The sequence below is a fragment of the Chiloscyllium plagiosum genome, chromosome 33 (genome assembly GCF_004010195.1).
Source record: "Chiloscyllium plagiosum isolate BGI_BamShark_2017 chromosome 33, ASM401019v2, whole genome shotgun sequence".
Lineage (NCBI taxonomy): Eukaryota > Metazoa > Chordata > Chondrichthyes > Orectolobiformes > Hemiscylliidae > Chiloscyllium > Chiloscyllium plagiosum.
This window is the reverse complement of record NC_057742.1, coordinates 39,951,481-39,962,838: the sequence shown is the minus strand read 5'-3', so window position 1 is coordinate 39,962,838 and position 11,358 is coordinate 39,951,481.

The following is an 11,358-nucleotide window of genomic DNA, read 5'->3' as shown; positions in this document are numbered from 1 at the left end:
GGAGGCTGAGGGGGGACCTTATAGAGGTTTACAAAATTATGAGGGGCATGGATAAGGTAAATAGGCCAAGTCTTTTCCCTGGGGTTGGTGAGTCCAGAACTAGAGGGGCATAGGTTTAGGATGAGAGGGGAAAGATATAAAAGAGACCTAAAGGGCAACGTTTTCACACAGAGGGTGGAATGAGCTGCCAGAGGATGTGGTGGAGGCTGGTACAATTGCAACATTTAAGAGGCATTTGGATGGGCATATGAATAGGAAGGGTTTGGAGGGATATGGGCCGGGTGCTGGCAGATGGGACTAGATTGGATTGGAATATCTGGTTGGCATGGACCAGTTGGACCGAAGGGTCTGTTTCCATGCTGTACATCTCTATGACTATATGAATAGGAAGGGTTTGGAGGGATATGGGCCGGGTGCTGGCAGATGGGACTAGATTGGGTTGGAATATCTGGTTGGCATGGACCGGTTGGACCGAAGGGTCTGTTTCCATACTGTACATCTCTATGACTCTAAGTGATGTATTGCTGCTGATGGGTGCAATAGGAACCAAGGGCAGTGTTGGTGCCATCAAAAGGGATTGTCCAACCATTCATGAAGTGTCAGAAGTGGGATTTACTGTTAGTCCTACCCTGTGTCAGGTAAGGCTTTCCAAAGCTATTGGAATATTACCAAAATATTTTTCCAATTTTTCAGATTGACTGGCCAGTTCCACCAAGTGGCAAGAATGGTGACCATGGGAACCAGTTGCAGATATGTTGTTTCTGTAAAGAATTCAGAATGGGGACGAGATAAAGAAGAGTATGCCCACAAACTTCCTATGTATCAGTGGTGGGCCTGGCTCTGAGCTGATATACTTGCAGCTGTAAACAGAGAAAGAAATAGAAAACCTGATAATATATAGAGTGCACATAAATTGCACACTAAATCTTTCAGGTATACTCTTTAACTGAGGTAACTTAGAAGGATGTTAATTCTGGTAGGTACTTTAGAAATACTTTCCCTTGTGTGTAAAAGAGAGGATAAGAACATCCAAACAGACCAAGATATAGTTCTTGATTTAATTCAATTGGCATTTGATTTTGATTTCCCATTACCCGACATCACTCCCTGTGGAGTTAGTGCAGCTCAGGAAGAGCGAAATGAAATCGGCTCACCACAATCTTTTCAAGAGCAATTGGGAATGGACAACAAATTCCGGTTCCTTTTTCTTTGGGAGTACCTCTCTTAGTGCAGATTTTTTTAATGGAGGAATAGAGCTCAGGTTGGAGGAAAGGAGCTTGGCTGTTATGAAGATGTAGGGGTACTGTACTTTTAAGACTTGAAAAGCTTGCAAGGACTTAGAGAAACGCATAGAGTCCGGAACAAAGTAACAATGTAACATTTGATTGAAACAGCTAAGTGCTATGTTGGCAGGATACAAAAACAAATTTGAATTTGGCCAATCAGTTTAAATGATGCTGGGAGAAAGTGAGGACTGCAGATGCTGGAGATCAAGCTGAAAAATGTGTTGCTGGAAAAGTGCAGCAGGTCAGGCAGCATCCAAGGAGCAGGAGAATCGACGTTTCGGACATAAGCCCATTCCTGAAGAAGGGGCGCTTTTCCAGCAACACATTTTTCAGTTTAAATTATGCCCCAAGTTCCCAAAATCCAATTGAATTTGAAAAAAAAATTAATGTTTTGGCAACACTAAACCAATGAAATGATCCGATGTTTTGGGGTATAAATAGCAGACATTTTGAAACAGTTACTCACATTGGCAAAGAGCAGCCAGCATCAACAACTAGAGAGACTGCTTGCAGAAAGATCTGCTCTCTTCAAGATACCTTCATCTCTCAAAGACCTGGGAAGCAGAATTCCTAAAAGGAAAAGACAGAAAAATCTACAGAGGACACTTGGCAAAGCTGACTGGTTTTAAAACACAATTTTTTTTTGTCAATCATCCCCAGGATTATTTATCAGACCTGTATTGTAGAGGGGAAGGTCAAAGAGGTTTAGAGAAAGGAGTTGCAAATAGTTGTTAGTTAATTATTTTCTGTTAGACTTTAAAAAAAAGTTGTTAATTTTTAATTTAAATAATGACTTTTGGGATAGGTCTTTGTCTCTCAGATTTTAACAGACTACAACATTGGGTGAATCTTTTCTGTGTTGCTGTTTTTCTGTGTAACATGGCATTGTTCATTCGAATACCGCCAACCAGATGTTCTACCTCTCCATCAGAATTGACAGATGACACAGGTCGTGGTGAGATTCACCATAAGGGTTTGCTTCAGAAAAGCTACAATGGGCATATACTAAAAATTCGCTAAAGGGATATGGGCATTGCTATAAGTCATCAGTGAACCTCTCCATCTTATGATGGAGGGAAGATTATTGATGAAGCAACTGAAGATGGTTGTACTTGACTATGAGAACTCCTGCAGAAGCATCCTGGAAATGATTGACCTTCAACAACCACAGTTATCTTTCTTTGTGTGAGAAATGACTTGAATCATCGAATGCGAGTGCTTTCCCTTGTATTTTTATGGACTTCAGTTTTGCTAAGATTCCTTGATACCACACTTGGTCAAATGATGCCTTGATGTCTAGTAGAATCGCTCTCATCTCACCTCTGGAATTCCGCTCTTTTTTCTGGTGTGGACGAAAGTTATAATGAGGTGTGAAGCTGAACAGAACCTCAATTGAGCATCAGTGAGAAAGTTATGTACATAGATATTCTGTCTGTTGATGGATTTTGTACTTCAGGCTCTCTCTTATGCATAACACATGACATGGAGCAGTTCAAACATTTGCCAGTTACTGATTCATGTATAGGAGAGCTGCCCAATTCATTAGCTTTGTCATTACAGGGAGATAGGAGAGAGAGAGAGAGGATCTCTCACACTATGGAGTGGTGAGAGTCCATCGGGTACAGGGTGTCAGTTGGGAAATTCACATCATGTGGACAATGCCCACAAAATCCCAAATCTCTCATGAAGGTAATTCTGTGAAAGAGTGGAGTTTAGATTGAACCTCTGAGAATCATTCATGTCAAGAACTAGTGTGTAGAAAGGTTCCATTACATTTTATATTTACATTTGCGGATGACAATATGGTCGGTGGAGTTGTGGATAGTGACGAGGGATGTTGCAGGTTACAGAGGGATATAGATAAGCTGCAGAGCTGGGCTGAGAGGTGGCAAATGGAGATTAATGTGGAAAAGTGTGAGGTGATTCACTTTGGAAGGAATAACGGGAATGCAGAGTCCTGGGCTAATGGTATGGTTCTTGGAGCAGAGAGATCTCGGTGTCCAGCGACATTGATCTTTGAAAGTTGCCACGCAGATTGATAGCGTTGTTAAGGCATCCGGTGTGTTAGCTTTTATTGGTAGAGGGATTGAGTTTCATAATCAGGAGGTCATGCTGCAACTGTACACAACTTTGGTATGGCCACATTTGGAGTATTGCGTACAGTTTTGGTCACCACATTATAGGAAGGATGTGGAAACTATGGTAAGGGTTCAGGGAGATTTACTAAGATGTTGCCTAGTCTGGAGGGAACGTCTTACGAGGAAAGGCTGAGGGACTTGAGAGATGTTTTCGTTGGAGAGAAGAAGGTTGAGAGGTGACTTAATTGAGACATATAAGACAATCAGAAGGTTAGATAGGGCGGACAGTAAGAGTCTTTTTATTCGAATGGCAATGGCTAGCACAAGAGGAAATAAACATATGGATGATAATGGAATAGTGTAGGTTAGATGGGCTTCAGATTGGTTTCACAGGTTGGTGCAACGTTGAGGGCCGAAGGGCCTGTACTGCACTGTAATGTTCTATGTTCTATTTCCAGGCATTATCATCGCAAGATATTAGTCGAACATTTGTTGGTGATAAAGTTATTTGAATTTTCCTTAAAGGGGAAATAGTGGCTTGCCATTTGGATTAAATGAGCTGATCAGAGAGAGCTACATGGCTTTTTAATAATGCACCATATCAAAAATTGACGATAAACTTTCCAAGGAAGTAAAACGGTTGACAAATAAAAGAATACAGGAAGGTAGGGTCTGTACAGGTTCCAGAGGATTTTCACTATAGCCAGGCTGACTCTGCTTGATTATACTATCAGTTCTGCTGTAATGAGCGTTTCTTCAATGCCAATTGGGGTTTTAATGCGATGCAAGAATTTAGATCATTATTTGTCGAATACGAACTTTCCTTATGCGTGTTGGCTAGAACACAATTCTGGCACCATTAGTTTAAATGGTGAAGCTATTGCACAATTTTCTCATAACGTGAGATCGCATGAGAATGGAACTATTGTGTGACATTAGAACTGACAGTATTATGTATTTATAAAAATTCTGCTCTTACATCCTTTACAATAGATTCTAATATTTTTCCAGTGACAGAAGTTAAGCCAATTCGCCTACTTACCCCTTTTTTCATCTCGATTCCTTTTTGAAGAAGGGTGCTACATTGGCAATGTTACTGTGTTGTAGGTAGCTTGTTAAAGTACTGTTAATATGATTTCTGCGCACCATATGTTGTTTATTGGTTGCACACAGCAGCAGGGGAACTAATGTTGCTGGTTGTTGCTACTACCTTAAGGCAACTTGTTCATGGTGAAGTGCATCATGACTACGAGAAGCAGTCATTTGAAATGTGAATCTGGACTCTAATGAACATGTAACAGAATGTGTACCAAGGTTTTCAGACACTTTGCTGGAGGTTTTGGTGCATGAGGTGGAAATGAGAAATATCCTGTAACAACAGCAAGAGGCTGTCTCGAGATTACCCAGAAGGAAATGGAAGCAACTAGCAGGAGAGGTCAATGCGCCAAATATGGATTTCTATCAAAGAATCATATAGTAAAGAAGAGGCCCTTCGGTCCATCGAGTCTGTATCACCAAAAATACACTACCTGTGCTAGTGCCACTCTACACTGTGTAGTTTTATCAGTGACTCCTCACCATGGGTCCAGAGGAAGAAAATGTCATCAATGTACCTGGTGTACAATGTTGGTTGGAGATCCTGCATAGAGAAGAAATCTTGTTCGAACCTGTGCATAAAAATGTTGGCAAATTTGGTCCCCATGGTTGTTCCGTGTGTCTGGATGAAGAATTGGTTGTCAGAGGTGAAGACGTTATGATCGAGGATAAAGCGGATGAGTTGTAGGATGGTGTTTGGAGACTGGCAGTTGTTGGTGTTGAGTACTGAGGCTATTGCCACGATGCCATCATTGTGGGGGATGCTGGTGTAGAGTGCGGAAACGTCAGATTTTGTTGAATCAGCTTAAGGAGTTAAGGCTAAAAAGGAGTTAAGGCTGTTGTGGAAGTTGTGCAAAGGCTCCTGGTCCAAGCTGTAATACGATAGATTTCTTAACATAGAGATTGGACAGGCATTGAGCATATACAGAGTTTTAATTGAGGGTTTTAATTTTCATGTAGATTGAGATAGGTAGAGTAGCTTACGACACTTGGAATTTCTTGAGTGTAGTCTCATTTTCTGTAATGTGCAGGTGCTGGTGTTGGACTGGGGTGGACAAAGTTAAAATCACACGACACTAGGTTATAGTTCAACAGATTCATGTAGAAGTTCAAGCTTTTACAGCGTTGCTCCTTCGTCAGGTAGCTAGTGCGGAAACGTCCATTGTGACGAGGCATGTTCCCAGTTCGACTGGTCCATGGGTGCTGAGTTTCTGTAAGAAATCCGTAGTGTCGTGACAGAAGCTAGAGATCCCCTGTACAAGAGGAAAGTGCAGAGGAAAGTGGCCGAGCAGAGGCTGAAAGCGAAGTTCGGTACCTATAGGGAGGGCCTCAACCGGGACCATGGAGAGAAACCCTCCATGAAATCAATCAAAATTTACACATCCTTGATTTCTGCTAAGTTTGACAATTTCATGAAGGAGTTCTCTCCGAACTCTTCTGAAATTTCTCAATGTATCATACCAAACTCACCTTATTATCTTCACCACTTTGGTACTCAATTCTTCCAATCTTCCTTCTCTTTGGAGATATTTGCCACTGCTGGGACCTCCTGACATTCCAGGAGCCAGTATCATAACTAAAATGCAGTTGTACACCAGGTCAAGTGTTGTCAGTCTTGAGCTGCCCTACACAATTCCTTTGTTTGAAGAATTACCTGAGAGATGGCAGACAGAAGCAAGTTGGGAGCACAATTTGCTGACAGGGACTTGCTCGTCCTGGTGCAGGAGAGCCATCTTATCTCAGGACTCCGAGAGGAGACCATGCCACCAGACTCTGCTAGCCTGGTCCAAAGTTGCCACTGGGGTCAGTACGATGTTCGTCCAGAGGAACATGCAGCAGTTATGCAAGAAGGTCAATGACTGTCGCAACTTACAAGATTAAGTAGCATCATCCTTCTGCTACTGTTTTCACCTTCCACTAAGGCTCATTGTCTCCCATGTTCACTGTTAATGCAAGATCTTCCTTCGCTGGATCTCACCAACCCAATCCCTAGACTACTAATCCTGCACACCCTTTGCGCTGCCTACTCATGCAGCACCTCACCTCATCACGTTTCCTCTACCTGCACCAGCACTAACAGCTTTGACAGCCTCTTTCATCTCACCTAGAAATGCCCCACAATACAGCATAGAGAGCCATGACAGGTGATGAAGTGTCTGATATTCATCACCTCACCCAGCTTGAGGAGAGGAGCATTAGCCGCCATTTCTGCTACCTTCGGGGGGAAGTCACCTACAGGCACATATTTCCCTCCCCTCCACTGCCAGCCTTCCACAAAGACCATTCCATCTGGGATAGCCTGGTCCGCTCCTCGTTCACTCCCAACACCTCTCCCAAAGTCACACAGCACCTTTCTGCAATCACACAAGGTGTAACACCTGCCCGTTCATTTCCTCCCTCCTCAGTATCCAAGGGCAGAAACACACTTTCCAGGTGAAGCAATGCTTTAACTGCACTTGACTCAATCTGCTCGACTGAATTTGCTGCTCACAATGTGATCTCCTCAACACCGGGAAAACATAGCATAGATTGAGTGACTGCTTCACAGAACGCCTATGTTTTGCAATCAGCAAAGATCGTGAACACCACCCTGTTCCCTGGCCAACATCTCTGTCTCAGGCTTGCTGCAGTGCTCCAGCAGAGCTCTGTGCAAGCTGGAATAGCACCTCATTTTCTGCTTGGGAAATCCACAGCCTTCTGGGCTCAATATCAAGTTCAACAACTGAGGGCTTGAGACACCTTCTCCCATGTCCTTACCTCAATCCCTACACACCAGGTCTTGTCATCACATGGTCACTTGCTTAACAATAACCTGTTCACTGATGCTCAATTTGGGTTCTGCCAGGGCTACTTAGCCTCTGACCTTGTTACAGTGTTAACTCAAACAACAAGAGAGCTGAATTCAGTGGTGAAGTGACAGTGATTGTCCTTGATATCAAGGCAGCATTTGGACCATGTGTGGCATCAAGGAGGCTGATTGGGAGCAAGCTTGCTCCTCCATACAACAGAACCATGGTTGATCCAACATTCCTCAAATCCTCTTTCCTCTGTTGACCTTGTAACGCTGATCAAGAATCTACCCATCTCAGCCTTAAATATACACAAGAACTCTGCCCCCAAAGCTTTCTGTGACAAGGAGGCCAAAGACTCCTAGCCCTCTGAGGGAAGAAATTTGTCCTCATCGCAATGTTAAATATATCCTCTTTATTCTGGGACTATGCTCTCTGGTCCTAGACTGTCCCATGAGAACAGACATTCTCTCAGGATTTAACTAAAAAAGAAAGAATTGTGGATGCTGGAAATCAGAAACACAATCAGAAATTGCTGGAAAAGCACAGCAGGTCAGACAGTATCTGTGGAGAGCAGATGAAGGGCTCATGCCCAAAATACCGATTCTCCTGCTCCTCGGATGCTGCCTGACCTGCTGTGCTTTTCCAGCACGACACTCTCAACTCTGAACTCCAACATCTGCAGTCCCCACTTTCTTCTCTGTGGAGAGAAAGCAGAGTTAACATTTCAGGTCCACTGATCATTCTTCTGAACTGACTGTAGCTTGGAAAGGGTTGGTGTGTATGCTGAAGGTGGTGGTTGTGTGTGTGTGTGGGGGGCGGGGTGGGGGGGTGAGGTGCAGTTGGTGGAGGGAGTAAATGATAGGTTGAGATGGAGCCCAAAGAGAGAGAAAATCAACTGGGCAGACAAAGGAATGGGTAAAGGCTCAGCCTGGGAGAATGAATAGCTGCTAATGGGGTTCTGTGTGTGAGGGCTGGGGTAAGAGCATAGGAGAAGGTGCTCAGATTCTCAAGTTATTGAACTTGATATTCAGGGTTCCAAAGAGAAACGTGATGTGTTGTTTTTTCAGCTTGCATGGACCATGAGTGGAGCACTGCAGCAAGCCCAAGACAGAGATATTGGCCAGGGAACACAGTGATGTGTTGAAATAGTATGCAACTGGAAGCTTAAGATATTTTTTGCAACCAGAACATCGAAGTTTTGCAAAGTGGTCACCGAGTATGCACTTTGTTTCCCCAGTGTAGAGCGGTATGAGCAGCGATTAGTGCAACATATTAACCAATTATGAAAATGGAATAGTGTAGGATAAATGGGCTTCAGATTGGTTCCACAGGTCGGCACAATATCGAGGGCTGAAGGGCCAGTACTGCGCTGTAATGTTGCCTGCTCTAAACTAAATTGAGTGAAGTGCAGATGAACCACTGTTTCATCTCGGTGTGTCTGGGGCCTTAGTGAGGAAAGAGGAGCTAAATCGGAAGGTGGTACACTTTCTGTGATTGCACAGGAAGAATGCCATGGGGATGTTTGGGTGTAAAGGAAGAGTGGATCAGGGTGTCGTGAAGGGAATTGTCCCTGCAGAAGGTTGGCAAGGGAGTGGAATATGTGTCTGGTGGTGGCATCCTGCTGGAGATGGTGGAAATGGCAGCTAATGATCTTTTGGATGTGAAAGTTGATAAGATGGTCGGTGAAGACAAGGGGGGCAATTGCTGTTGTGAGAGGGAAAAGAGGAGATGAGGGACGAAGTGCGGAAGATAGACCCTGTCAACCATGGCAGTAGGGGATCCTTGGTTGAGGAAAAAAGTGGACATTTTGGAGGCCCCCCCTGTCGACATTGGCATCATTGGAACAGATATGACAGAGATGGAATAACTGGGAGAAAAGAATGGAGTCTTTACAGGACGTGGGATAGGAGGACATAAAGTACAGGTAACTGTGCGAGTCATGGGTTTATACCTGATATTGGTGGCCAGTTTATTCCCAGAAATGAAACAGCGATGTCAAGGAAAGGAAGGGCAAAGTCAGAGGTGGACCAGGTGAGACCAAGTGAGAGAGGGGTGGAAATTGGAAGCAAAATTGGAAATTTTTCCATTTCCTGATGAGAAAGGAAAACAGCACTGATGATGTAATTAATGTACTGGAGGAAGAGTTGTGGGGTGGATCCGGAGTAGGACTGGAACAAGGAATGTTCCACATCCCTCACAAAGATACAGGCATAACTGGGTCCCATACATATGCCCATGGCCACCCCACCTTTGACCTGAGAAAGTGAGAGGAGTTAAAGGAGTTGTTCAAAGTGGGACGAGCTCAGTCAGGTGAAAGAAGGTGGTAGTGCATGGGGATGGGCCTTTTTTCGAGAAAGAAGAGGACAGCCCTGAGACCATCCTGATGGGGGATGGATATGTAAAGTGATTGCATGTTCATGGTGAAGAGATGGGTGGAGCAAACCAGAAACTGACATAAAGTGTCAGAAGGATCACAGTAGGAAGGGGAGAAATAAATTGAGTCAATGTAGGAAAACATGAATTCTGTGGGGCAGGATCAGGCAGAATTGGGGGTGCTTTGAGCTTGGAAGCGTGGTGGGGAAAATCACCAGATGAGGTGAGATTAGTGACCATTATGCGACAAACCCTTGACTGAGGGCTATTCCCCTTAGATTTTCAGACATGGCTGCCTACTTGCTATACACTGTGTTTGCCATGTATGCTGCTGGTGCAGGTTGATATTGATGGAGTCAAGTGCCGTACAGCACAAGTTCCTCCACTGTGCTAAACAAAAAGGCAAGACAGCAGGACAGTGAATCTTTCAGCTCCAGCTGGGGCAGCAAAGTGCAAAAAGAAGGCAAGACAAATGCTGTGAGTATCCAAGTAGTCGCAAACTAAGTGAGCATTAAGAGTACAAGCAACATGCAGCTTGGTGCATTCTATAAGGTGAATGTTTGATTCTGTGCATAATGTATTCTGGCAGCAGCATTACAACAAGGGATGCCTCTGTGCTTCAAAGTGTGGCAATGGGAAAGAGTAGGATTGTAATGGATTGTAAATGTGGCATGGGCTTGCAGTGAGGCTGTAGACACAGCCAATGCCAGAGTCTGTAGACACAGGAGCATGCCAGAGATGTTGAGAACTGCTGACAAAGATGGTGCATAGGAACAAGCAGAGAGCTGGAGTCACCATGTTTTGTCTCTGACATTCATGTTGAGAACTGCCCTGCCTGATTTTTGTCAAGCATGTAAGAGAATGGAAAACTACTGATCAATGAGGCAAGATTAGGTAATTACAGCATGCTAATCTATGCAAGTGGATGCAAATAGGTCTCCTACCGCTCAAAGGAAAAGTTTTGTCTTGCCATTTAACATGTAGTTGGAGAAATTGACCTTATCTTCTGACGTTAAGAACGTTATTTCTGCCAATCGCACCCTATTTTCAAGACTGATTCATCAATAACCACATTTTTCAGGGGCTGAGAAATTTCTGCTCAGAGTCACTGGAAGTGTGGAAACCATAAAAATGCTGAAGAATTATTTTAGATCAATATTATATTCACGAGCAGTAAAGCTGGTGCAGTTTTAACAAAGTTAAGATAAGTAAAATAACAGATAAGAAACAATCAATCAAACAATCAATAATTATTAATGTCATGAACGAAGGACAAAGGACCAGGATCATTCATTCCACACTTGGAAAGAAAGAAGGTGAGAACTTTGGAAAATTTTGTTTCGGCCATTATTCTCTTGATTTTCAAAACTGTTTTTGAATTGAAAATTGTGCAAGACGCTGCTTTTTAAGAAAAATTCAAGAGGTAAAAACAGAGAATTTGTTTAGCTTAACATTTGTTGGTAAATTACTAGAAGTGATAAGCAAAGGTAGCATAAGGTAGCTGAAGCTTGAAAATATTCAAATCAATGAAAAACTTTGAAAAAAATCACATCTGCCTATCTTTTTTGAAGTGGCAAAAGAAGTGGACATTGGAATGTCAATCAGACCATAAAACTAGAAGAGAGAGGAGCAGAATTCGGCCATTCAGCCAACCAAGTCATCTCCACCATTCAATCTTGGCTGATATGTTTCTGAACCTCATTCTCCTGATTTGCTATCATAACCTTCATCCCC